The 27394-nt window shown below is 40.1% G+C and overlaps 1 pseudogene; it reads left to right on the top strand.

Annotated features, from left to right (window-relative positions):
- Positions 1–978: 978 nt before the first annotated feature.
- Positions 979–27394, top strand: part of LOC127411100 (proton-coupled folate transporter-like) — a 55587-nt pseudogene continuing 29171 nt past the window's right edge.

A 27394-nucleotide genomic window follows, 5' to 3' on the forward strand; every position in this document is an offset into this window, starting at 1 on the left:
TTTCAGATGGAAAACATTTATACGTATAAATGATTCGATCCAAAGTGCATTTGAACAGCAGTGAAACACTTTCTTATGATGTGTTACATTCAGTTACAGAGCAGACAGAGGAGTTTGAAGTAAGTTTGGAGCAGAAGAAAAAGAAATAAACCTTGTGTAAATTGTCAGCTTTACGCTAAGCTAAAATGCTATTTCTAGACATTTTACATGCACATGTTACCAGGCACGATCATATTTTTTTTATAAAGAAAATTCAAGTTGGATCATAATTTCTTTTTTTCTAGTAAGACCTTTGATATTAGGGCAAAAATCGTATTCTTGTTCATATTTTTTGTATTGTTTTCCTGTAAAAATATCTAAAAATCCTTAAAACAAGATCAATTTGATTAATCTTGTTTTAGAAACAACACTGCATAAGATATTTCGGTTTTTCAGAGAATGTATTTTTAACATGTGTATTTTGTCTTACTGTACTGACAGAGTTTTTATAGTCAAAACAAGTGAAAAATCTACCAGTGCTGAAGAAGTAATCCAAAGTATTTAGAATACGTTACTGACTTTGAGTAATCTAACGAAATACGTTACAAATGACATTTTACAACATGTATTCTGTAATCTGTAGTGAAAATCATTTCAAAAGTAACCCTCCCAACCCTGCCAGGGGCAGAGACAGAATTGAGAGAAGACTATGAGAGTGCTGTATGATTGACCAGTCCAGTGCACAGACACAAATAAGGCTCTTCAGCCAGCTAGCCTGTGTAAATATTTGAGCTCTGCCCAGCAGATATCAGGGCCTCTGGAGAGAGACAGTACTCCAGGTGAGAAAGGGTTCATCCACATACATGCCTACTGCCTCTGATCTCTTACGGCTCATGCATTCACACTTATTCTCCATACATAGTCCATACAGGAGATGAAAGGATTTGAGGTGCAATCAGTACAAACAAATTATTAAGACAGTCAGCGGTGCTATACAATATGTCTGTTTACCAGGTAAGACCATTATAAATAAATGGTCATTTCTAGAGAGTGAACTTGCAATACACTTTTTATTAAAGGAATAATTCGCTCAAAAATGAAAATTCTGTCTTCATTTACTCACTATAATGTTGCTCCAGTCTGTATGACTTTCTTTCTTCTGTGGAATACAGAATGAATTTAATCTGTATTTATTTTTAACACATCAAACCTCATTGGTTCTTGTGTCATGTTGACGTCACAAGACGTGAAAAACAAATGAGGTTTGATGATATTGATGTGTTGCCATATTTGATTTGCTTGTTGTTTACAGGTATAAACAATTAATTGTTTTGAGAATGAATAACAACTTATGTTACAGTCTGTTCAACACACAAAATGATCGTATCACTTCAGAAGACTGGAAAATAGTGCACGAGTTGCAACGACTACTTTACTGTGTTTTTTTTTTTTTTTTTTTTTGACAGCCCAGAGTCACTTTTCACTTTCATTATATGGTGAAAAGATGTGTAAAGATAATAATAATAATAATAATAATAATAATAATAATAATAATAACTTTAATAAATGCTTTGCATTGCTTAGAGCAAAATGATCTGGTCTCTCTATTGTAAAAAAAAAAAAAACGAAAACAAATATATGCTTTTAGAAAACTAAAAAAAGTAAAAAATAAATAATTAATAATTTAGGTTTAGGCCTATGCCTAAAACAAGTGAACAGAACAAGACAAAATACATTTATATAAGATACATTCTCTGAGTTTTAATATATTTAGCATTTTTATGTTCACATGTGATTTAAGTTTTAAGTATGTTTAGACACTGTAATTGTTTTTTTTTTTTTTTTTTTTTTTGTGATTTGGCCACTGATATTGCATAACATGATCCCATACTGTAAAAATGGGTTTCTAGCTTGTTCAGTGTTGATTTACTGTTGTTGTAGTGTTCCCGTCCCTCAACTGGCAGAGCATGGTGCAGGCTTATGGGTTTGATTCCCATGGGACACACATACTGATAAAATGTATGTCTTGCTGGCTGCTTTAAATAAAAACATCTGCCAAATACAGAAATGTAGTGAAGTGTTCTTGACAGTTACAGCAGCTCCTTAGGCGACAGTGTCTTAATCCTATGTGCTATAATTTGCTAAATTATACAAAGCGGTAAAAGGGGACTCAAACTGAATATTGTCAATAATTGTGCCTCCCTATTTGCTGCCACAAAACAGTTTGTAACAAATGTTAGCTATTTAGAAGAAATTTTACTTGGCATTTACAAACTTGATATTCTGAGAGTGCATACTCCAGTACAGAGCAGTGTTCTGGCAACTCTTTGGTTCCACTAGATAACTGTGAATCTGTGGTGGATGTGATCGTAGGGCAAATAAAGGCCACGCAACAATTCCAACAATTCCTGATAATAGAATGTCGAGACAGACAGTTTTTTTTTTTTCTGTTCAGCTGACATGCATGTGACCAACCCCAGAGAGTGTTTTTTAACAAGACAACATAATTCCCTCATTCAATATTTATGTTTGGACATTATGGAAGGTTGACATGGGTTTGCTCTACCTAACACTGGTGTAATAAAAAGAGTTTGTTTCCCATTTCCTTCTTTGTTCCTGTTACTGTCACTGTAAAGCTGAATTTGTCAGCATGGAAAGAGAAACTAAGGAGAGTTGTGACAGTGGAGCCTGTGATTTTTATCTACATGAGCAGCACTTTCATTGTGACACCTGCATATCAACAGATGATTATCACAAAGGCAAGAAAGCTGGTCCTTCTGTGCTTCTGGCACATCAGAATCACAACAGATAGTTTTGTAAGTGCACAAACAAAGAAAACTGAAGAGAGAGAGAGAGAGAGAGAGAGAGAGAGAGAGAGAGAGAGAGAGAGAGACAGAGAGAGAGAGAGAGAGTTAAAGGGAGAGGCATTAATCAAGTTTGTCTGAGGGAGTCAGCGCTTTGTTCTTTGCCCTAAAACAGGTCAGCAGGGTACAATTCTAGTACACAAAAAGGAAATGCCCGAAGCAGAACCATGGAGCGTTTGGAGAATACCATTCAAGCTGAAGATGTACTCAAAACCCAGAACTACAGCAGGCATTAATCAAGGTGAACTGGCCATGACAGTCCCAGAGCAAAACATCAGAAGCTGGTATCAGTCATGCAGTGGATTAACCAGTCGTTGACAGTCATTAGTCTCTCTTGTATTGCTGAACTTAAATGTTGACCATGTTTGAAATTAATCAATATATTTGTTTTAACCTTGAGCTTAAAGCTGAATCAGAATCAGAATAAGAATCAGCTTCATTGCCAAGTATGCTTACACATACAAGGAATTTGTCTTGGTGACAGGAGCTTCCAGTGCACAACAATACAGAAACAATACAAAAACAGCAGCAAGACATAGATAATAATAATAATAATAATAATAATAATAATAATAATATATATATATATATATATATATATATATATATATATATATATATATATATATATATATACACACACATATGTACAGACACACACATACATACACATAGGTAGTGCAAATCTAATACAATCTGTTATTTGTTATGTACGGTGCAAATACAAATCTGTTATGTACAGTGCAAATGTTTTTTTGTTTTTTTTTCAGAGGAATGAAATGGCAGAAGAGGTTGGATGTGTTGGATAAATATAAAAAAGACTAAACTGTGTATGGCACATAGTTATTGCTCAATGGGGCAATTTAATGGATCATGAGATGGATAGCCTGAGGGAAAAAAAACTGTTCCTGTGCCTGACGGTTCTGGTGCTCAGAGCTCTGAAGCGTCGGCCAGAAGGCAACAGTTCAACAAGGTAGTGGGCAGGGTGAGTGGGGTTCAGAGTGATTTTTCCAGCCTTTTCCCTCACTCTGGAAGTATATAGTTCTTGAAGGGGGGGGGGAGGGGCAGGGGGCAACCAATAATCCTCTCAGCAGTCCGAACTGTCCTTTGTAGTCTTCTGATGTCTGATTTCGTAGCTGAACCAAACCAGACAGTTATTGAAGTGCAGAGGACAGACTCAATGACTGCTGAGTAAAACTGTATCAGCAGCGCCTGTGGCAGGTTGAATTTCCTCAGCTAGCGAAGGAAGTACAATGTTTGCTGGGCCTTTTTCACAATGTGTCAATGTGTGTCTCCCACTTCAGGTCCTGTGAGATGGTAGTGCCTAGGAACCTGAATGACTCCACTGCTGCCACAGTGCTGTTTAGAATGGTGAGGGGGTTCAGTGTTGGGGTGTTCCTCCTAAAGTCCACAATGATCTCCACCATTTTGAGCATTTTCAGCTCAAGGTTGTTTTGACTGCACCAGACAGCCAGCTGTTCAACCTCCCTTCTGTATGCAGACTCATCGTCATCATGGATGAGGCCGATGACAGTGGTGTCGTCTGCAAACTTCAGGAGCTTGACAGAGGGATCCTTGGCGATGCAGTCATTGGTGTCAAGGGAGAAGAGTAGTGGGGAGAGCACACATCCCTGGGGGGAACCAGTGCTGATTGTACAGGTGCTAGAAGTTAGTTTCCCCTGTCTCACAAGCTGCTGCCTGTCCATAAGTAAGCTGGTAATCCACTGACAGATAGACATGGGAACAGAGAGTTGGTGTAATTTATTCTGGAATATGGCTGGGATGATGGTGTTGAAAGCCGGACTGAAGTCCACAAAAAGGATACTTGCATATGTCCCTGGTCTGTCCAGATGTTGCAGGATATGATGCAATCCCATGTTGACTGCATCATCCACAGACCTGTTTGCTCGATAAGCAAATTGAAGGGGATCTAGAAAGGGTCCAGTGATGTTCTTCAGGTGGGCCAACACCAGTATCTCAAATGATTTCATGACCACAGACGTCAGGGCGACAGGTCTGTAGTCATTAAGTCCTGTGATTTTTGGTTTCTTTGGGACAGGAATAATGACTGAGCATTTGAAGCAGCATGGGACTTCACACTGCTCCAGTGATCTATTGTAGATCTGTGTGAAGATGGGGGCCAGCTGGTTAGCACAAGATCGAAGACACTCTGGTGAGACGCCATCTGGGCCTGAAGCTTTCCTCATCTTTTGTTTCCCTAAGACGTGGCTCACATCATCTTCACAGATCTTAAGTGCAGGTTGAGTAGCAGGAGGGGGGAGGAGTGGGGTTGCAGGAGGTGTTGGTGTTTGTGTGAAGTGAAGGTCAGAGTGGGTGTGGGGTGTGAGATTGGGCCTTTCAAATCTGCAGTAGAACACATTCAGGTCATCAGCCAGTTGTTGGTTCCCTACAGGGTTGGGGGTCAGAGTCCTGTAATTTGTGAGTTGTTTCATGCCACTCCACACTGATGCAGGGTAATTAGCTGAAAACTTGTTTTTCAGCTTCTCATAATATCTTCTTTTAGCCACTCTGATTTCCTTGTTCAGTGTGTTCCTGGCCTGATTGTACAAGACTTTATCCCCACCCCTGTAAGTATCCTCTTTGGCCTGACAAAGCTGCCTGAGCTCTGCTGTAAACCACGGTTTGTCATTATTGAACTTTAAATAAGTCCTAGTAGGAATGCACATATCCTCACAGAAACTGATATATGATGTAACAGTATCTGTGAGCTTGTCCAGGTCTGTGGCTGCAGCCTCAAAAACACTCCAATCCGTGCAGTCGAAGCAGGCTTGTAGTTCTCGCTCTGCTTCATTGGTCCATCTCTTTACAGTCCTTACTACTGGCTTGGTTGATTTTAATTTCTGCCTGTAGGTTGGAAGAAGATGAACCAGACAGTGATCAGAGAGTCCTAAAGCTGCTCTAGGGACAGAGCGATATGCATCCTTTATTGTTGTATAACAATGATCCAGTATGTTCCTATCTCTTGTGGGGCATGTAATGTGCTGTTTGTATTTGGGCAGTTCACATGTGAGATTTGCTTTGTTAAAATCCCCAAGAATTATAATAACTGAGTCCGGGTATTGTTGTTCTGTGTCTATGATTTGATCAGCCAGCTGTTGCAGCGCTGTGTTCAAACACGTGTTTGGCGTGATATACACATTCACCAGAATAAACGAGGAAAACTCCCATGGTAAGTAGAATGGCTTACAGTTAATAAAGAGCACTTCCAAATTAGGACAGCACATCCTCTTTAACGTTGTTACATCTGTACACCAACTTTCATTGATGTAAAAGCATGTTCCACCGCCTCTCGTTTTCCCCGTTAACTCCGCGATGCGATCCGCTCTGAGCAGCTGAAAGCCCAGCAGATTTAACGCAGTGAGAGTAGCCCGGACCGAACTCCAGGCACGTTTTGCTGACAGAGAACGCTTGCAGTTCTCCTACCCTCTTGATGGAAGTGAGCGCAGTCAGGAGGGCAGTCTTCAAGGAGAGTGCCTTAAGCTCAGCTGACTGCAAAGGCTCAAAGGGGGCTCTCTTTAGACCCTGAAGAACTACAGAGAGGTAAATTGAGGGAACGAGGCACGGTCTGGAGGGATTCAGCCTCCTGGCACCTCTCAGGAACCTGATGATCAGGTCGTGCTTCCCTAAGGACTTACTGTCCACTGTGTCGTGGTGTGCTGCTATAGCAGCAACGTACACCTTCAAGGTGGAAGGGGACAGCTGCCCTTCCAACCTCTCCTGCAGGAAGGAAAGCACCAATCCGTCTGCGCATCTCTGGGGGTCTTCCCGTCGGGAAGAACACCACTTAGCGAACAGACGCCATTTAAAGGCATACAGGCGCCTCGTAGAGGGGGCCCTAGGCTGAGTGATCATGTCTTCCACCATGGGTGGTAGACCGCTTAGGTCTTCCGCGTCCCGTCCAGGGGCCAGACATGGAGATTCCAGAGGTCTGGTAGTGGGTGCCAGATGGTGCCCCATCCCTGAGAAAGAAGGTCCTTCCTCAGGGGAATTCACGAGGAGCGTGAGGTCCGAGAACCACGTCTGGGTGGGCCAGTAGGGTACTACCAGGATGACCTGCTCCTCTTCCTCCCTGACCTTGCACAGAGTCTGTGCAAGTAGGTTCACTGGGGGAAATGCATATTTGCGTAGGCCAGGAGGCCAGCTGTGTGCCAGTGTGTCTATGCCGAGGGGTGCCTCGGTCAGGGCGTACCAGAGCGGGCAGTGGGAGGATTCTTGGGAGGCGAACAGGTCTACCTGTGCCTGTCCGAATCGACTCCAAATCAGCTGGACCACCTGAGGGTGGAGTTTCCACTCTCCCCTGAGGGTAACCTGCCATGACAGCGCATCCGCTGTAGTGTTGAGGACGCCTGGGATGTGAGTGGCTCACAGCGACTTGAAGTGCTGCTGACTCCAGAGGAGGAGACGGCAGGCGAGTTGTGACATACAACGAGAGCGCAGACTGCCTTGGAGGTTGATATATGCTACCGTTGCCGTGTTGTCTGTCCGAACTGACACGTGCTTGCCCTGGATCAACGGCCGGAACCTCCACAGGGTGAGCAGAATTGCCAACAACTTGGTGCAGTTGATGTGTCAACGCAGCCGCGGGCCCGTCCATAAGCCAGCGGCTGTGTGCCCATTGCAAACAGCGCCCCAGCCTGTTTTGGAGGTGTCTGTCGTGACCACGATGCACCTGGAGACCTGCTCTAGGGGAACACCTGCCCGTAGAAACAAGAGGTTGGTCCAAGGGCTGAAGAGATGGTGACAGACCGGTGTGATGTCCACACGATGTATCCCACGGTGCCATGCCCATCTCGGGACTCGAGTCTGAAGGCAGTGCTGAAGCGGGCTCATATGCATCAACCCGAGCGGGGTGGCCACCACGGAGGATGCCATATGCCCCAGGAGCATCTGAAAGAGTTTCAGTGGAACTGCTGTTTTCTCTTTGAATGCCTTCAAATAGGCCAGCACCGACTATGCACGCTTGTTTGTGAGGCGCGCTGTCAAAAAGACTGAGTCCAACTCCAAACTGATAAAAGCGATGCTCTGAACCGGGAGGAGCTTGCTCTTTTCCCAGTTGACCCGAAGCCCTAATCGGCTGAGGTGCAAGAGCACCAAGTCCCTGTGTGCACACAACATGTCCCGAGAGTGAGCTAGGATTAGCCAATCATCAAGATAGTTCAGAATGCAAATGCCCACTTCCCTTAGCAAGGCAAGGGCTGCCTCTGCGACCTTCGTGAAGACGTGAGGGGACAAGGACAGGCCGAAAGGGAGGACCTTGTACTGATACGCCTGACTCTCGAATGCAAACCACAGGAAGGGTCTGTGTCTAGGTAGAATCGAGACGTGAAAGTACGCATCCTTCAGGTCTACCGCCGTGGACCTGCAGGAGAGCCATGGCGTGCAGGGCAGGGGCGGCTTGTCCAGCAGTGCTTTAGGCTTTGGCCGTCAGGGACGACGTGAACCTACAGGGCTTGGACGAGAGCTTTGGGTGTCTGAGCCAGGTGGTGGCGCTCTGCGGGCATAGGTGCACCGCGAGCACCTTATCCACCGGGGGAAACGCTGTATAGCCCCTGGCCACCCCGCCATCGAGGGTAGTGAGGACAGGGGAACGGAGAAATCGGGACCGGGCAGTAAAAGGTGCCTCCCATGATTTTGTCAGCTCCTCGTGAACTTCCGGGAAGAAAGGCACTGGAGCGGGGCACGGGCCGCCTGGGAAAGCATGTCCATCATCTCTGCATCAGCCTGTGACTGGGCAATCGACCCCGAAGGGGGGAGCCCAGCTGAGGATTCTGCGTCTGACTGGACAAGCCCGCTCTCTGATGCTGCGCTTGAGAGGTCATCAGCTTTGCGGGCTCCGAACAAGAGGTCGAACTTGCCGTGAGACGAGTTGGCAGACTCATCCGGAAGCCCGATTGGGGCAGACGAGCGTGCTGGGGAATGGGAGGTCCACGGGGGGATACCCGGCGGAGGCGATCCCATTGGAGTCCCCAAATCGCCCCCAGTGCTAGCCGTGCTGGCCTCAAACCCATAGGTAGAAAGACCGAGGTGGGGAGCCGCTGGGGTGGCTTTCTTTCTCACTAAAGGAAGCCGCGACCGCAACGTTGCCATGGTCATGTTCTCGCCATGAGAACATGAACCATCCACGAACACGGCCTCCGTGTGGGTCACGCCCAGACATGAAAGACAGTGATTGTGACCGTCTGAAGTTGAGAGGTAATGACCGCAACCAGGAATAACACACAATCAGAAAGGCATCTTTAAAAAGACGCGTCTTTAAAAAGACGTTCTGTGTGTGCCGCTCTTTTAAAGAAATATACTCTTTCAGAAAAATCTACTCTCTTTTTTCTGCCGAAGTGCCCAGGGGCATTCTCTGCAGCGCACCAGTGCAGAGGAGAGAGAAGCCGCTGAAATGCGCCGTCAGATCCAGCAGAGGTGAATGGACAGTCATGAGAATTCAGCTCAATGAACATGACCGTTTGGCTCCGAAGAGAAAATCTGAATGAGTGGTTGCATACCAGCTCCTTTTATACCCGTATGTCCGGGGGAGTGGCATGCAAATACCACTCGCCAATTTTCATTGGCCTTTTTATCAATGACCAGAGGTGTTTCGGGCTCCCAAGAGTGACCCCTAGTGTCACTACATCGACACAACGTCGAGTGAGTGACAGATAGGGAACTGTTGATGCCGAAACAAGATCTAGAAGATCACATGAAACAATAACTAGGGGATCCCCATAAAGATAGCCCACTAGGCTCACCCAGATATGTTCCACACAAAGTAGAGCCAGTAGTGGGATTTGATGTAGCTCAATCCAAGTTGAGTGAGATCAGGCAAATGGTACAAAATGCCAGGGCAACTTCAGTCTGGGGCCCAACAGTTCTTAATCTGTTATGGAGACTACTGAGAGTTGCCTGGAAGAAGCAGTGCATACTCCTGGAATGGCAAAGGGCAGTGACCATCAGTTTAGTAGTAGTGCTCTACTGAATGTTGTGGGAAAGATTTTGTTTTCTGTGGTAGCAACGAGGATGTCTGATTACCTCCTGAAGAATGGATACATAGACACAAGCTACCAGAAGGCAGGCATACCAGCTTTTCCTGGATATGTGGAGCATGCGTCAGTAATATGGGAGCAGATGCAGTCTGCCAAGGGAGACAAGAAAGACCTCCTTGTATTCTGTATTCTGGCTCTAATTTTTTGAGATGGTGAATTGGTGGGTTTTTGTTAAATGTGAGCCAAAATCATCACAATTAAAAGAACCAAAGACTTAAACTACTTCAGTCTGTGTGCATTGAATTTATTTAATACACGAGTTTCACAATTTGAGTTGAATTACTGAAATAAATGAACTTTTCCACGACATTCTAATTTATTGAGATGCACCTGTTTGTTAAAATTTGCACTAAGTAAGATTAATAGATGCCTAATAAGTATTGTTCATTGTTAGTTCATGTTAACTAATGTTGTTTATTAATTGTAACAAATGGAACCTTATTATAAAGTGTTACCAATAAAATATACAGTTTCAGCATAAATGATAACTTTTTTTTTTTTTTACAGTATTTTACATTTATACAAACTTTCTTGTTTAATATATTTTTTTTTTACCATATGTGGCAAGGTAACTTACAGTTAACTAAATAACAGGTTTATACAGTAGCATTTTAAAATATTTTTTTAATGGAGTTACATTCAGCCACTGAGAGGGAGTGATTTCTGAAAAGAGATACTGTACCTAAAATATGTTTATATGCTGTTACTTTTAGATAAATAAATAAAAGGTTTTTGCACTGTAATATTAATTATAATAATTTAAACTTTTGTTAAACATACATGTTATAATTTAAAGTAGTTGGGAACTGCTGAAAAACCAGAGACCTAAAGTATGTTGTTGTGCTGTTGTAAATAATACTTTTTGCACTTTAATTTAATTAGAATAATTTTCCCTTCTGTTATAAATAAATCAATGAAATAAAAGTAAAGTAGTTGGTTAAAAATCTCAAGATATTTCCTGGAATATAAATAATCCTGTGAATTTATGCATTTGCTTAGTGCAGACGTTTACTCGCCAAAACATGCAGCTGTTTTTAGTTCCTGCTCTTGTCATTTTGCATTTAATTCTGAGCGAGTGTCCTTCCTTTCCTCTCTCTCCTTTAAATTCTCGTACCCTTCAAATGAACTCTGCGGCTCAACTAGCAACAGCTCTCAGAAAAATGGGGATGAATATATCATATGAATGAGCACAACTCCTCACAGTGAAAGCTGCTCTAAGATTAAAGAGGACCCAATCATTTTTTGCAAAGTGCTCATTTATGCCACTCTTAATGGCCTAAATTCTTGAAATTTACTTCTAGAAATCATCTTGTTCGTACAATAACTATGGGGGGGGGGTCCCCCAACGCGATGAGTTAGTGCTCCCCCAACGCGATGAGTTAGTGCTCGGCTCTGTGTCATTCCCATTATGCCTCAGAGCATCGTTACTGACACTGAATAAAAATTAGAGAAGTGGAAAAATCCTCAAAGCTGACCTAAGGAGCAATACTCAATTTTCAGCTTATAACATCTGAGATAAGAGAAAGGACCGTTAAATCAGTAGTTCTCAAAGCAACCCAGAAAATGGGTCTGTTTTGATTAGGTTGCAGGACAGCAGGGAAAAGACAATGCTAAATGCAAATAATAAAATGCAATTAACCATTAATCATGTATATTCTATCTTATCGAAGGGTCAATTATCCACTCTTTTATCTTTCGTAGATTTGTCATAATTACTTAAGAATGATGCAATCTGCAGTGATTCAGGGCACCACAAAGGGGATGAGGAGGTCCAGGCAAAAGCATATTAAACTCTGCTTTTCTTCAGCGCCACCCATAGTCTGGTCTCCATTCCTCCCGCTATATTGTTGGGCTCCTGGTCTGACCGTGCCAGCCACCGGTCGGTCATGGCGTTCCTTTCAGCGATGTCCCTGCTGAGTGGAGGCTTGCCTCTGGCTATAGACCTGATAGAAAATATCAACATTTATTTGGTCCTGATGGCTGCCGCCCTCACAGGCCTGACCGGTGGCCATGTTTCCATATTCCTCAGCTCTTTCAGCTACCTGGCAGACTTAACCATGGGTTCCAGGTCCAATCGTACATTATGTATGGCAGTGGCTGAGTCAATGATCTTCACTGGAGGGATGGTGGGCTTCCTACTAGGTGGATTCCTAGAACAAAAATTTGGGCTCGAGGCAGCATTTGGGGCCTACATTGGCTGCCATGTCCTAGCACTGAATTATATTGCGCTATGGCTGAGAGACCGTACATCGGTGAAAAATATATGTACTGCTCCCTCTAAAGAGGATACAGTTGAGCAAGATGCTCAAAAAAAGCAGTCTCTGATGTTTATCAAAAAGTATGCCAAGCTGTCTTTCAAAGCAGTATTTAAGAAGATGCCAGGACAGGAGAGAATGAAATTGCACTTTCTCATTCTCTGCACCTTCATAAATAACCTAGTAGCTGTTTGTCAGTACACGCTCACACACGTGTATATATTCAGTGCATTGCAAAAGTCGTGGGAGCATCTCACAAAACCTGAAGAACATGCCCAAGTCACATTTCACTCTAAATGAAAAGAAAATAACAAAATACATTTTGCACAAAGAAAATGAAGCCTGTTTTAGGACCATGATTTTTGTATTGTGAAATGATTGTCATGAAAATTAAGCACATTGTCCTCTCAAACGCTCATTACCACAATGCATCTGAATGTTTTGCTTTTGAGTTTTTTTTAAAATTCTTATAATTCTCAATGTTGATTGTCATTAGATCATCATTAATTTAAAATGGTTTTTTTTATTTTATTTTTTTTTTACAGTTTTCCTGCAAAAAATGACAGTTAAACAATGATTCTTCTATTTAAATTAGCATAAATTAAAGGCAGTACAACTAATACTGCATGATGTATAAATGTATTCTAATAAACATTTTTAAATGTAAAATATTTGATATAGGCATATATATGATTTTGGGGTGAATTATGACCTGGGCATGTTCTTGACATGTTTTGTGAGATTAATCCATGCAGACCTTTATTTTGATGCATTAAAATATTACATTCAAATACAATAAATATATTTTAAAGTTACTGTATCAGTGGATAAAATTCTTTTTAAGCCTTAAAGGAGTCATTTTAAGTTACCAGCCTTTTTTCTGATTTTCAGAGAGGTCTGACTTTGATGAAATATCAGTATGGCTAATATGCACCCCTCGGCTGAGCCAGCTGTGTATGTTGATAATACTTATGTTAGCTACGGCAGGGAGGTTTTTAAGCTCTCAATCTGAGTATTGTCCCTCCTCAGGCTAGAGAGTGTAGGAGACAAAAAGTGAAAGTGGAAAAAGAAATGTCTGTATCAAGTTTCATACAGTACATTCTTAATGCTGAAATGAATTTCTGCACCACTAGAGGAATTGCAAGTCATGACTGTTTTCAAACAGATTTCCCGAACACTCCCCCTGCATTTCACTGGTTCAACAAACAGATAATCCCACCCTAAACTCAGACCATTGGTTGAGAGAATGTTACTGTGTTGTGAGTAATGTTTGATACAGTAGTACCCCAGAGACACAGTGTTTACAGTTTTCGGCCAAACCAGCCTACAAATAGCTTTTTTGTTGTTGCCTTTCCGCATTAAGCTGGGATAGTAGAACATATTTCAACAATAAAATTAAACACTTCACCTCAAAAATGAGTTATTACTGTTCTTAAGTATTAGCATCTTTAATTTTGCCTAATTTAATTGTCGTTATTTTTATAGGTGCATAATTAATGTCCCATTATCTAACATTACACATGGATTATACTCCGTATTGCTTTAAAAATATTGCGCTTTGAAAGTTGTGCCAAAAAAGAAGTGCAGAGAGAAAGAGAACATTAATAATGTGTGCTTTTATGTGGATATTTCTCCCCAGGGGATCAGTCCATCCTGCTGCTGTATTTGAAGTATGAGCCCAGAGAGTTTACAACTGCCCTCTTTGGGTTATTTAACTCTGCAAGGATGCTGTTCTTTGTAAGTGGTTGTTTAATGCAGTAATGCTTTCTCTGATGACTCATGTCTTTCTGCTTACTCTGAGTGGAGATCAATGGATGTCCTTGAAATGTTACTAGATCTTTCAATTTCAGCGTCTCTGTCTGCAAACAGCAGTGGGACAGTGGTATGGCCATTAAGTGGACACAGCTGTGTAATTTTGCCTTCTTTTCATATAATTCACTTCTCTGCTAGCATACAGCTGAGCATAGGTCAAACACAATGTGTGTTGGGAGATTCATAACTATAAGGCCATGTTCACATAGCAGAATATCGTTGTCCATCCTGTTTTTTAGTGCTTAATACAGTTATGTTCACATACAGTTTGGTTATTTCTGAAAATGACAACCACATTCTATAACTGAACTGACACATTTAAAATTTCAGGACACACAACTGCATTTTCAGCAAACACGTGCACAGGACCATTAGTTATCTGTCACATCATACAATGCGAGAGCCACTCTCACATCTCATGTGTGCATTGTTTTTTTTATCACGTGGGGTTTCGGTAACTCATGGAGAAGGAGATATGAGCCGGGTGTCATCCAAAGATCCGGACAGCTCATCAGTTTTATGTAATAATGCGGCATCAATTGTGATAAGACTTGCAGACAGTATTCAAATGCCTACTGTAAGCTGTTGTATGAATTGAATATTTTGAGGCTTGTGCCTGTTATTAAATACGTTTGGCAATCCCAAACCCTGACTGTGTGAATGTGGCCTATATGCATATTTCTTGATATCATTAATAGGCTATTGGCCCATATTTGATAGCATAATCGATAGCACTACAGTCACAATGTTTAGACTTATTCAAGGAAATCAAACCACAAATAGCTTACTTATGTAACCAAGGGGAGAAATTATATGAAATTGATCTCTTATCATAAATTGGATGTGGCCCCTTTAAGAACCGGAGTTTTGCAACATCTGCTTTCCGGCACTCCTCCTGTTGTGCATGTGTGCTGTGTAAAAACAAGAGCACAAACATTGTGAAAGAGAGCTCCCGGTTTCGTTCATCGTTTGAGAATTCTTTGGGATGTATATGGATTGCACGTGTGGAGTTTGACTTTTTATGCACTTGCGAGAGCTGGCCTCTACTGTATTTCATTTTTATTTATTTTTTTTATTTTTTTATTTGTGTTTCCAGCATATTTCTTTCTACTGATCTGACTGAAATTCACTTTTTTTTTTATATACGGCCTCATCAGCCACTGTTTTTATTTTTTTGTACTTTTTTTGTTGAAACCACCGTCAGATTAACCCCAAACATTTTGCATTCTGTGTTGATTATTTTCCACCACGGGCTACATTTTTGGTACCAGGAGTTGGGTATCTGACTGTTGGGAGCCTATAGGTCAGGTTTTTTTGCGTGTTCATCTTGAAATACGGTGGAGGTGAAAATGGTTGCCAGTGGGACAGAGTGGAGGCTGTCTTCCTTGATGCAGTTGTCCAGTGAACAGACGTCAACCAGAGGTGCCATGGCAAGGTGACGACACTGCTGGATGCGAGAGAGAGAGCGAGCACCTGATTTCCGCTGATTCCACGGGGGTACCGTTTGATAAGACACCTATTCAGTGACTGTCTACAAGAGAACATAGAAGTATTATACAGACATTTGGCAACATATCCTTTTGCTCCAGAAGAAAGAAAGAAAAAAACGAAACATTATGGACTGATTAAGAGACTTTTTGACCATTAAAAAATGTGAGATAATTTGAACATTTCAAAATGTCGCAATCTGATAATGATGGACCAGTATTACAAAACACTGATGATGAACATGGTGCAGGTAGTAGGATGCATGTTGTTCAGGGGTGAATTCAAGAACTCAACCAAAAGCATAAGGAGACCATGGCAGCCATCACCAATTTGAGTAGAGAGCCTACCATGTCTTATGTTTATGTGCCAAGAGAACGTCACATTCAACCATTCACTGATGATTTCAGCACAGATGGGAGACATGTTGATGAGTTTATTGAAGAAGTAGAGATGGTGTTACATGCTAGAAATCAGATCACAAAGGACCAGCTAGACCTCTTACTCTCCCTCTAAAGGATGCAGCCTTAGAAGATGTCATATTACGGATGGGGAATGAAACAAAGCGACCATGTGAACTCTTTTTGCTCCTGAGAGAAGCTTTTCGAGAAAAGTGCAGTGTCTCAGTTATTACAAACGTTCTATAGTCGTAAACATATGGAAGGTGAGGATGTTCATGCTTACTCTCATGCTTTGTCTCAAATTCTGATTTCTATCCTGAAACAATCATCAAATGCAATATCAAATGTGAATTTGTCAATCCAAGATCAATTCATTGAGGGGATTAGGGACACAGGCCTTAGAAGGGAGCTTCCAAGCTTGTGAGAGACAAGCCACAGTCAGCACTTATTGAAGTGTGAGATGAAGCCCTTATGCGGTCTCTAGAAGATCCTAAATCTCGTGTCACAATATTAGTCAGCAACAGAAGTGTTGTGTCTGAGACAGCAGAAGCTCAGTGCACCGCTGTTGGTATACCTGAGAAAAACCCTGCTAGTCTTGAAGAAGTTTTAAAATTGTAGTAGAACAAGGAAAAGCTATAAGAGAGCTAATACAAGCTGTCGAGAACTTCACTTTGCACTGGACTAAGTCAGAACCTGTGGCTCATAGTAAACCCAAGATGCAACCAAGGTTTACAGATGATGGCCAGCCAAGGGAGCAAATAGAATGTTAAATGATGGTTCACAGGACTTCCTGTTAGAACCAGTGAATGCACCCTTACGTAGTGGTCTGATTGTTGTTCCCTCTCTTCTGTCTTCAGAGAAACTGTTGTTTCCTGTACAGGTTGTGAAACTCTCCCCAGAAGATATCTGGTTACAGGCCAGAACCAGACTTGGTGCTCTGTCTCCTGTCGAGAGTGTGAAGTCTAATGAGACGTGTACCCACCAACTCAGTATAGGGAAGTCAGAGAACATCAAAAAGCTCCTTAAGAAAGGAGTGATCCAAGAAAGCACTAGTGCTTATGCTTCACCTATCGTGCTAGTTAGAAAACTGATAGCAGTCTCAGGCTTTGTGTCGATTACAGGCAGCTGAACTCAAAGACCAAGCGAGATGCTTTTCCTCTGCCTAGGATAGATGAAAGCTTTGATGCACTACAAGGAGCAAATTTCTTTTCTTCCATTGATTTAGCTAGTGGATATCATAAGGTTGCTGTCCACGAGTGAGACAGGCATAAGGCATTTACAACTCCATTTGGGATCTTTGAGTATTCTCGGATGCCCTTTGGGTTTGCAATGGACCTTTGACATTTCAACGTCTTATGCAGGTTTCCATGGGTGATCTAATTTTTCAGATCATTTTAGTGTACCTTGATGACATACTAGTGTACTCACCCACTTTCCCAGAGCACTTGCAGAGACTGGAAGTAGTCTTTAACAGACTAAAAGAAACAGTTCTCAAAGTTAAGCCTGAAAAAGTGTCATTTCTTGCAGCAAGAAGTAACTTTTTTAGATCATCAGATCTCAGCTTGAGGTGTTGTACTGATCCAGGTAAAGTTGAAGGGTTCAAGCAATGGGAAATTCCCAGTACAGTTAAGGAATTATGCTCATTCTTAAGGTTCTGTAGTTACTACAGAGAGTTAATTGAGGTTTTTTCATGATTTAGTGAACCTGTGTATCAAGCAATTTGGTGCAACAAAGAAAGAGTTTAGTGCTGGTAATCAATATTATGCCACAAATTCTGTCTATATTCCATTAAAATTCTCCTATCCCAGTTTTATATGCTGAAACAACTAAGTGTAATGGGGGGGGGGGGGGGGGTAATCTGAAGGCTATTTCAACAACAACAACAAAAACAGCGGTCAATGGGGCCGTATATATATATATATATAAAAAAATAAATAAAAAAAAGTTAATTTAAGCACAAGGAAAATCAGTAGAAAGAAGTGATGATTTCACATCGGAGTTCATCTATCCATCTCTTAATGTTGACCACAATTATCGTCACATCACATCAGCGACTGAGGTAATTATCTGGTTAAGACTTTATTCTTAAACATTTTTAAATGCTCCATAAAGGTTTAAATGCTCCATAAAGTATTCATCTATTCGAAATAACTTTTTATGTAAAACAAAGAAACTGAAACATGCTCCGTCTTTTTTTCTCCCTCTTTAAACTGTGCTAACTTTGAGAATGTTAAGTGTTCTTGATCTCTGGAAAGGTGCTATATAAATTTAACATTACTATTATTAGTAGTATTATTGTTATTATTATTATTTAACTAAATAAGGTGTCCTATCGTAAAAATCCCGATATGATTTTTGCTTCGTTGCACATGCCTAATTACCACAAAGTTCAACATCAACTTGTCCCTCCTTTTTCTTGCAAATATGCAAATATCTGGGTTAGAGTGGCACTTACATTGGAAGTGAATGGGGCCAATCTGTAAACATGATATTATCGCTTAATAATCTTTTCTGTTTTACAGCTCAAATAATACATAAATTTAAACAGAATTAATGTAAAATTATAAGCTTCACAGCCTTTAAACCCTCCAAAAATGGGCCTCTAATGTAAGTGGCTAAACAGATTATTGCTTTTTTAAAGAAAAGGAGGGACATTTCAAAAGTATTATTTTTTTGTGGTCAACATTAAGCCACAAAGGCTGTCGATTGAGCTAAACTTGGATTGAACCTGGAATATTTCTTTAACATAAAAACATTTTTAAAATAAAAATTTAAAATTCAAGAATATCAGCATCAAGCCTTTTATCTCCATTCTGTGTCATGGCTAGTTCCACCACATAAGGGCTGCAGTAATAGGGTATGCCACAAAGATGTACACAAGTAAACATCTGCAAAAATGTAGTTTAATGTGGATACTGTCAGCAATGTTCTAGCCTTTATGACTGTAAATATGCTGGTCCCATTTTAGAGGTCTCAAATGAGTAAATAATCATCACATGATCTAGATTATGAAACTCAGGTTAAAAACATTCAAACACCTCTTGGAGGCAAATAATATGACTTTATCTTCTGTGTTGTTGGGGGGAAACATTTTTTTTTTCAATGTGTGTAATTTTTTTAAATGTTAAAATACTTTTTCCTATCCCAGCCTTAAGTGCTGAGACAATTTTTGGAAAGCCATTTCTAGGCTGATTGCTCTGAAAAGTGTAAACACTGTGGCTCTGTGGCCTTTTTAAACATTGCTCTTTTTGTCTGAGCATCTCAACCTGCCTGTCATAGCAACATTGGCTAAACCTATAGTTTTAAACCAGCGCAAACCAGCCAATCCTGGTTTGCTGATCTTTGCTGGTTTTAACTGTTTTAACAGGTCTCCCAGCCTGGCCAAACTAGACCAGCTGAGAAGTGCCTTTAAAACCAACAAATCAGACCAGCCTAACCAGCGTGGGCAAGCTGGAAGACCAGCTGACCACCTTGGTGATTTAGGTTGTTTTTTTTTTTTTTGTTTTTTGTTTTTCAGGAATCCCGTTTGAAATAATTTTTTGCAATTTTAATTTTAATTTACATTTTTTTTTGGTGACACCAACGGCACAGAAATTACACACTTTACCTTTGCAAAAATAGAAATGATTGGTTGTATTATCGATTACCCTACTGAAATACAATTCCTTGACCATTGCATTATAGCAGTATAGGTTTGCAGTTAGAGGTTTTCTGCAACAGTTAAAGTGATGGGAAACAGGTTGAAAGCAGCTTTGTTTTTACTCTGTCAAGGAGAACCCTGCCTCTCACCGATGCAAGCATGTCGATGCCGTGTTTTAGAATGAAACTTAAACAAAGACTGCCAGTTAAAAAGCACCCTTTCTGTTTGGAGAAGTGATGGCTCTCCATTTATACCATGATGCACCACTGGGGTTCCAATTGCTCAGCTGTCTTTTGTGTGGAAGCTGAAACCATCGATCCTGAAAGAACCTATTATGCACTCTGTCTGTAGGGGATGTCAGCGGGAGGGCTGCCACCTAATACATGGGTATTCAAAAAAAGTTTTAATTGATTGCAATTGAGTCAATTGGAAAAAAATCAGAAAATGGAGAGAGAAAGATAACCTTTTTTTGAATAAAAAAAAAAAAGAAAGCAGGCAACAGATTAGGGATGGTGCATGATGGTTGAGTCATCCAACTGATGACAAGTAGATTAGTGAGGTTGACTAGTTTATGTAAATTGTTTCTTATATATGGCCTATTTATATATATATATATATATATATATATATATATATATATTAGTAGTGCTTTATTTAGTGTGCTGACAGTGTACTATGCTTTACCTGCTAGACAGTATAGTGGTAAAACCCTCTCAGGAAAAGTTGCATCTTTAAAATCATCCCTTGTAAAACACCACTGTTACAGCCATACACATTCAGATGGATATTTTTGGCCATTACGTCATGCCTGGTTCTGTTTTCTAAAGGGCCGTTCAAACAGAATGCATTCTTGCATTTAAAAAAGCTAGATGGAACACATTGAAATGGAACAAAATGCAGCTGTCTCGACACATGTTTTTAAATGTTGAACTGTTTTTAACTAGACACAGTGTCTTAAAAATGTGGCTTTCATGTGCAAAAAAAAAAAGAACAAAAAAAAAAAAGTGTTCTCTTAGTGTTCTGCTACAAGCATCAAGTTATAAGAGTGTCTATTCGCACCCCGGTGTAAATAGCATCTGCCAAACAGTACAATTATTTGCACCAAAATAGTCTGGTGAAACCACAGGAATACATGACAAACCACACAACCGGTTTCGCTGCTGTGGCATGAGCTGTAAAGATGGTGTGACTGTGTACTTTTGTCCAAGCGACCTGATTCGAGTTCACCTTTTGTCCCACTCTTTTCCCATATGATTTCCTCTTTCCATTCATAATAGTTCCTTTAATACAACTTAAAATGATAGTTAAAAATGAATATAAATGTTGATTTCATCGCCGTGATTAGGTCACGGTAAATGTCGAGGAGTGCAGAGAAGGATTTGATCTGGAGTCGGGGTCTGTCGATTGCACTCGTTCCTGCAGCTCGGCATCGATTGTGTATAAATTGCATCACTGTATTACTAATATTATAGTAACCATATTTTTTGGCAGGAACCATAGTTTTAATGCAATTAACCATGGTGTTACTACAGTAATACGGTGGCAATACAGTAACCATGGTTAATTTTGTGGTTACTGTAAATTTACAACAAAATACCATGGTTAAACTATGGTTTCTGTAGTAAAACCAAGGTTATTTTTTCTAAGGTAAGGTTAGGTTTAGGGGTAGGGGTTGTTTTAGGGTGTCTGTTGGACTCTAAATAAACACAATAAACATGCTGCAGTGATGCCCATATATGTTAGTATTTAAATATGGGTGCAAATAATATCTGATACTATTTGCACCAGGGTGAAAATAGTATCTACCATTATTTGCACCAGGGTTGGGGTGCAAATAATATCTGCCACTATTTGCATTGGGGTGTAAATAGCATATACCTTATATACACCAGGGTGCAAATAGCATCTGCCTTAAGTTAAAAATAGTCCAACTTTTAAAAATATGTCTCAAGACCCTGGCATTCTGTTCCATTCTGTTGTTCTATATCTAGCTGTTTTTGAAAGCACTGACACGTGTTGTCTAAACACTACCATAAGAAGAGCCTCTGTTTGGGATCATGTGGCCCCAATTATACAGGGCTTCCTTAGAACGATTAGTTAGATAGTCATTTAGACAGCCCACCGACTAGTGGATTATGAAAAAAATTAGTTTGCACATCCCTATAACAGATCTTGTACTTCTAAAGATCTTGGCAGGTGCAGAGGCAGTGGTGAGTTAAGCACATTGTTCCACACTTGCAGTTTTTGTAAATGGCTGAAGGGCTGGAATTGATTTGTAATTAGGGTGGCGTGGAGTTGGTGAGGAATTATTAAACACTCCAGGCTCTAATGAGTTGATGAAAGTAAAAACAGGGAGCGCTGACCTTTTCCGTGGAATGTTTATGCATACCCATTATGTTTTCTGCAGCAAATCTGAGGCGCTGGAGAAGTCTGTTGACACTGGGCCTGCACTAGGTAGGGGGTAATTAAATCAGAACTGTTTCCATTAGTGGGCAGGGCAAATGAGTCACTGTGTGTGTTGCATGCACAAATTCGCACGTGTTGACATGCATATGCAAATGCAGGTGAGTTCACTTTCAAGTTGTGAGCGAGACAGTCTTACTGTTTTTGACACTGTCTCATCTGGCACAAATGCTGAAGGTTAATTAATTCACTCTTTTAGTTTATAACATGTCTGAGAGAATCTACATATTTCAGTTTTGTTTTTATCAAAGCTGAACAAAAGAATGGTCTAATGCATACTGTAAGTATTCATGACTATGTATTTCAGAAGATAAACAATAATGTTTTTAGCAATTGTAAATAAAACAGATCTTTATCTGAAATGCATGGAAATAAATTAAGAATTGGTCCATAACTCCTTAGTGGAGCATCATGTTTACTATAGCTCTTATTTAGGCACCATTTGTGCTTCAGACATAAATGATAGCTACCTCTTATTGTATGGCTTGTTGAAGAGAGGTGTGTGATTACTTTTCTAAGCAATCAGACTCACGGATGATGAAATGGGCAAAAAAACAAACAAACAAAAAAACAAAACAAAACACAGACTTACACTGAATTAGAGACCCTAGCCATATCTACTGTAGGGACCAGAATGTCATAGATACCTGGGGTGGGCTTTCGAAAAACCACCCAGCAACTATCCAGAATGCCCTATCAACTGTATAGCTACATGCTAAAAATACTCAGAAAACCATAGCAATCCAGTAGCCATGCTAACCATCCCAACAACCACCCAAAACACCCTAGCTTGTGGAGCAAGTATTGTACAGGAAAGCACTACTTGCTTTATTTTCAGAAAAAGTTAAATCTCGTTTCACCTTGTTGCAGACACTTCTTATATAATTTTATGTTGTGGAAAACATGGCATGCTATCCCAGTTCTGTTCATGTCTGACCTGTTCTTGTGCTCTCTGGTAGGGCTTTGGTCTGCTGCGTCTATTTCCAGTGCTGATGAGATAACTCTAGCAAAAATCAGCGCTGTGTTTAGAGGCATCTCTTATGTCCTACTCGCCTTCTCAAACAACACATGGATGGTCTTCCTCGGTAAGTGCCCATAATGGAAACTAATGTAATAATGAAACAGACTGATCACAGTGAGTTCAGCAACAGTAGGTCGAAAGTTCTGCTGCTGAAATCAATTTGTTCTTACCGAAATCCGAACCACTGCCCCTAGTGGCCGAAGCTGGAAGAGTGATTGAATTTATTAGCGTGTAAACTTCAGTTTCTAGGCTAAATGTCCACAGAGTGGTGCCAAAAGCCAGTTAAATTTTTTCATAATTTTTATTTGTAATACAATACACATGGTCTCAAAGCATCTTTACAGAAGGCCCCAGACAGCAAGCCAAAGGTGACTGTGGCCAGGAAAATAACTCCATAAAATGTTATTTAGTTAGAACCAGACTCATCTGGGGGAGCCCATCCTCCTGGAATCTGTTGAACCAGCATGTGCACGAACACATACACAGGCAAATACACCCCACAACACATGTGCTAACAGAAATGCAGAATATCTATGTTCTTTTGAGGATGTACTTTTGTCTGAACACATATAAAAATACTAATGAGATGAGTGAGCTTAAATTCTGAGTCTTTAGGTAAAGCTCACATAATCAAAATTACTTTTCAGAATTTCATAGAAATATATTACTAGATTACTTATAATTGAATATTCCACTTTGGAATTACTAACACTTTAGAAGGGCTTAGGATTCCTGGATGCACCACAGAATTTAGTTTATTGTGGCTTCACTTAAATACAAAGATTTACATTGCAAGTAATATGGCGTGCATATCTGATTATTGGCATGGCTGTGATGCGACCAACATGATTGCGAGTTTGATTTTGATTTATACAACAGTTTTATTAACAAGAAGTTCAAATTACATTTTAGAAACAATATGACCAGTTATTTTGTTTTGTTCCAAACATGTCAAAGCAGAATCAAAAATGTCATGTTGCTGAGTCACACACAGACTGACAGCCTGTCTGGATCATCGTGAATGCCAAAAAGCAGAGTGGTACAAACAGTGAAGCATTCCAGTGCTGTTATACTAAATATAAGCACTCTCGAAGCACTGAATGTCCAAACAGATTAGAGCTTACAGGGCCGCATTAACGCATGGTCTTACCTGGGCTGAATCCCTGGGGCCCCTGGCTGCAGGGGGACCCCAAATCCTGGGGTGGGGGGCCCAGTCATGGCATCCATCATGCTATTCTCCCCCGTCAACATACACTGGAGAAAGCGCATGTAAATGCGCGCAGTGGGAGTCGCAATGTAAACACGGAAATGGTGCACAACAGAGATAGCGGTCCATGTAGGGTACGTTCACAGAGTAAAAACATTCTGCATCATACATCCCACCCCCACTCCACCCCCCGGGCCACGCTGTACCTTAATGCGGCCCTCCTGATTATATAATATAACATTTTTATTACTATGTATTCATTTTCATTGTTTGTGGTCCTGTGCTGTACTTTGCTAATGCAGTGGCTGTAGTTGGTGCTCCATCTGGTATCAGCCAAGCAGTGATTCGTTCTTTGTCTTCTGCCATCGTTGGACCAGATGAACAAGGTACAATTGGTAGTACCATTCTTTGAAGTACCTCAGAGTACCATGTAAATACCATGGTATATGAATATGGTATTCATTCAGTACCATGATAGTTATAGTGACAAGTATGGTTCATGTCATGGCTAAGAACACCATGAAACAAAACAGACTCAAGTGGCTTTTCACTTTTATAAAACAGTGACAACAGCTCTGATAAAAGATAGCAATGTTCATTAACAGTGTTGGGTAAGTTACAGAAAAAAGTAATATACTACATATTAACAATTACTTCTCTAAATTGTAATCAGATTACTGATTTTTACTGATTACTTTATTGAATAAATAATCAAATTACTTTTACTAAAAATTACTAAAACACTTCTCAAAGAAAAGGTTTTGATTTTCTGCTTAATCAATTCAAAATAATGTCTAAATTTCTTCCTTGTTCATTGATGTGTGCAAGCCATACATTCAACACAATGCATTTCTTCCTTACAATGACTCTTTACAAAGCATAATTTTTTATTTTAGAAAATGTACATAATTTAAATTAGTCTGTAATCTGATTACAATAATTTAAAATTCGATACTAAAAGTATTTTTTTTTACTAAAAGTAATTAGATTATTATTATTAGATAATTAATTACTTTGTAATTTGAGTACACTCAACACTGTTCATTAACAGTTACATTTATTATGAATAATTATCCGAATAATTCTTTGCAGGCTGTTTACGGTTGCAAAGAAACTACCAATATAGAATGTATCACATGTGTGCATTTTTTATGACAAATTGTTTGTTATGCTCCCCATGCTTTGGATTAAATTGTCTGCTAAATTACTAAATGTAAATAGTACGGTTTTGAAAATGGCTCATCCATCAGAATTTAGAGTCTGGAACTTAGAATTTAGATAATTCTAATAAAATGGTAATAATGGTATTTCCTTCTGATGCCGTCACTTTACACCACCAAAGTACTGTTTTTATAAGTGCATGCCCCATTCCTCAATGTGAACATCACATCATCACTTACTTTCTTTTGTCTGTTTGATCCACAAACTCACAAATGAACTGAAACGGCCACAGGAAACACCAAGGAGTTTTGACCTTCACAATTGTTATGACAATAGATTTGAGTCATGCTTTTCATCACACTTTATATTAGGTGGCCTTAACTACTGTACTAACATTTAATACATACAAGACTGTGTATTTACATGTTGTTCTGCAAAATTCCCACATTTGCTGCTACTGAGGTTGAGGTACGGGTAGGTTTAGGAGTAAGGGTAGGGTTAAGGTTAGGATTAGGGGTTAGAGTTAGGTTTTGGGGTAAGGGTTGGGTTAGGGTTAGGGGCAAAGTTAACAGTGTAACTACAAATGTAATTAAATGCAAGTACTTTAAATGTAATTACAATGCAACAACATGTATGTACATAATAAGTACATTGCATAAAATGGTTAAGTACATAGTAGATAAGGCCACCTAATATAAAGTGGGTCCTGCTTTTCTTCTAAATCTTTACTGTCACTGACATTTGTTCTGCCTGATAACGCAGCTGAAAGCCCAAGATTTTAATCTCCATTGTCGTTTCTCAAATCCTTAGTGGCGTTGCGGTGTGCATAATTAACTGAGAAAATAAGTGTTGGCTTTCTCAAAAACCATAGAATTGTCAAAGTGAAAAAAGTACAGGAGAAACAACAGAGCAACAACAAACAGCATCTTGATATAGTTTCATATTCAGATCCATACTGGCCCCTTCACTCTCACAAGTCAAAGTCTAAGTAACTAAGACTGAAAGTTATTAGGGAAGACCAGGGCTAGTTACCACACTTTTCTGAGGTTAGGTTTATTTTGAAAGTCAGTTCAAAATACCTTACCTCACCCTACACTATCAGAAATGAATGTGAAAAACTGTACCTTTAGGGGTACAACCAGGGGCGGACTGGGAATAGAAATCGGCCCTGGGTTTTTATAGAAACTGGCCCAAAAGTTGTTGGGGGGGGGGGGGGGGGAGTTGGGGAGTGTCACTGTCCTTTTCTGCGACCCCCTTCAGCATATCACGGCACCGTTTTGCAACCATCTTCAGACAGTCGCGACCCGTTCGGCATAACGCAGCGTCCCATTTCAGCTTATCGCCACATATTTAAACATATAACACGTATCACACTTATTCACTAAAATGAAAGACACTCTGGGCTGTAAAACATTAAATGAGAAAGGATTAATACTAAATTTACATACCCAGTTTTCGCACGAACATGGTCAAACTCCACACATGCAATCCATATGCATCCTTCAAAAATGATCCATAACAAACAGTCAATTTTAACATACGACTCTTCTGAACACATATTTTATGGAATTTATAAGCATCTTGTGTGAAATTGGATATTTACCCAAAGAATTCTCAACCGATGAACAATACCGGGAGCTCTCTTGTGCAATACATTTCTAAATTCCATGAAATTTCTCCACTTGGCTTCAGTAAATTTTTTTGCAAAGTTATTTTGATAATGTGCACTAAATAAATAAATAAATAAAACAAACAAACAAAAAATTATTTCCGCTCTTATTGTCCTGGAAGAAAGATGCAGTTTGTTGAAGACATATTGAGCCTTTCACTATGGGGTAGTTGCCAGAATGAAACCTGCCATAAAAAAAAAAAAAATGGCAAACATTTTAATGTATAATTATGAGAACACAGTTCAGTTAAATCTAGGTTAAAAAGGTTAATTATATACTATAGATGACTCTAGTTTTATATAAACTACAGGTGCATCTCAATAAATTAGAATGTCATGGAAAAGTTAATTTATTTCAGTAATTCAACTCAAATTGTGAAACTTG

Source organism: Myxocyprinus asiaticus, chromosome 20, assembly GCF_019703515.2.
Source record: "Myxocyprinus asiaticus isolate MX2 ecotype Aquarium Trade chromosome 20, UBuf_Myxa_2, whole genome shotgun sequence".
Lineage (NCBI taxonomy): Eukaryota > Metazoa > Chordata > Actinopteri > Cypriniformes > Catostomidae > Myxocyprinus > Myxocyprinus asiaticus.